This window comes from Patiria miniata, unplaced genomic scaffold (genome assembly GCF_015706575.1).
Source record: "Patiria miniata isolate m_02_andy unplaced genomic scaffold, ASM1570657v1 HiC_scaffold_23, whole genome shotgun sequence".
Taxonomy (NCBI): Eukaryota; Metazoa; Echinodermata; class Asteroidea; order Valvatida; family Asterinidae; genus Patiria; species Patiria miniata.
The window spans coordinates 7,877,043-7,879,040 of NW_024037062.1; the positions used below are offsets into that span (position 1 = coordinate 7,877,043).

At 41.8% G+C, this 1,998-nt stretch overlaps 1 non-coding gene across 1 annotated transcript; it reads left to right on the forward strand.

Annotated features, from left to right (window-relative positions):
- The first annotated feature begins 290 nt into the window (after nt 1-290).
- On the forward strand, nt 291-365 carry Trnal-uag. Its single transcript is given in 2 exon segments — nt 291-326; nt 330-365. It is a non-coding gene; the product is annotated as a tRNA-Leu (tRNA).
- The last annotated feature ends 1,633 nt before the right edge of the window (nt 366-1,998 follow it).

Sequence of the window (1,998 nt, forward strand, 5' to 3'; positions counted from 1 at the left end):
TTTCAACATGTCTACTGTCTGGAAACACTGTCGGTCGTTTTAGGGCGGTCTTCTATGAGTGACAATTTCTCCAAAAAGTCAATGGTCAACCCACCAAAAATTGAAATGAAAATTAAAGATGACACGTTGATCATCATTTTCTGTGCAGCCTGAACAGCTGTTCAGGCCGGGGTTCACAACTATGTGCCAACATGGGACCATGAATAGCGCCACCTAGTGCCAGCACCGTCCACATTATGCGGTACCCGCTGCTATGTACATCAGATTCGAACCAGCCAACCGATCCCGTTAGCTCGGTGGTCGAGTGGTAAGACGTCTGCACTAGAAAAAGCAGGAGGTCGTGGGTTCGAGTCCCACCCGAGTGATTTTTCCAACTTTCACTCGGGAGGTAACACCCTGAGTATACAGTGTTTAAACGTCGGTGAAGGGCAAAACCTAATTTGACCGTCCACATTAGCTCATCCTTGCCGCCGCATCATTATTGGGCGCTGGCGACCTCTAATTTCTTTGAGGTCTCAGTCTATGTTTTTGTAGAGCGAGTTTCCCGGGGTCGACACTTCCAGATGGCGTGACCCCAGTTCAAGGGATGTTTATCAATGTCTCAAGGCGATAGTTTTCCCACGATGCCTGCGTTTCATTTTCGAGATTTTTTTGTGGAAGGGAATAGTAGTCATCACAGAATTCCTCGACAACGCCTGGGATATATATTACATCATGTGCTCAAGGTTTCTTTTCAATTTGAATGTGTAATATGATGCCTATCGATGTGTGTAAGATAACAAACTAACAAACATCAGCACCGTTTTAATTCGCATGGTGCAGTGGATGCCACAGCAACCCGTCCAAACTGAAGAGCGCCCCCATATGTCGGATGAATTTATGTTGACATGACTTGAAATGGCTTGGATATTTCACTCTAACAAGCACTGTCCGAGACTACATTTAACTACATGAAACTAAGAGCGGAGAGATCGGGATTTGATGCATAATCTGTAAATTCGTATAATTATTGCCAAAGCTGTGTCCGAAACATTCGGTTCGGAGCTCCGTCTATACACTTCATTCACGAGCCGGCCATATTTAAAAAGACAGCGAGGTTAACTTCTTATTTAGGGAACTTGCCAGTAGAAATGAAAGCAATAAATAAAAGTTCATTACAAATCAATACCAGTCTACTCTGATGAATAATTTGTGATGAAACAAACCCTCATGTTATAAACCACATTAAATAAAAAGTGAGACTTGGAACGCACTACAGCCATAAAATAGTCTGGCACCATTCAGGGAACTCGATCGAAAAAAAAAAATTCCTCTCGAATAAGGTTTCTTGTCAGCATTAATTTTGTCACCATAGTAAGATTTGCAGACTGGACACCAGCCCAATGCAAGATATTTAATCGCGGATTCAGTTAAACTTACACTATAGAGGGCGCTGCTAACCTTGCCACAAGCTCCAGTTGGTGGTTTTTTTTTCGATTGAGCTCCCTGCAACGGATAGGGGTACCCCCAGTAAGTAGGTCCAAAAAAAATCAGTCTGCCTGGCTCATGAATAATAGTTACACACTCAAATTATTCTCTATTAGAGAGTTCTGACAGCCATGAAATTGGGGAATTGAAGAGATATGGCAATGAACCTCTGGACCGGACTTGGAGCTTCCAATTCTGAGCATTTTGGATGCAATTGGGTCCGAAAGTGGCGCCATTTAGCCATGTTGTGGAGGGATCCTTTGTTTTTCAAAATCCAGATTGGGTAATATTATTCGTTTTTGGTGTGGTCTTCTTTGGGTGAAAATTTCTCCAAAAAGTCATTGGTCAATCTTTTATTGTATTTATTTTTATTTCTTGTAATTTTTAACGAGGGTAGTCCATTGCAGTTAAAAAAAAAACCTGCTTTCCAAAGGAGCCCTCATATTAAAATTACATTAATCGACCAAGATTTGAAAGGAAAATGAAAGACGACATATTGATCAACATTTTTCGGTGCAGCCTGAACTCCTG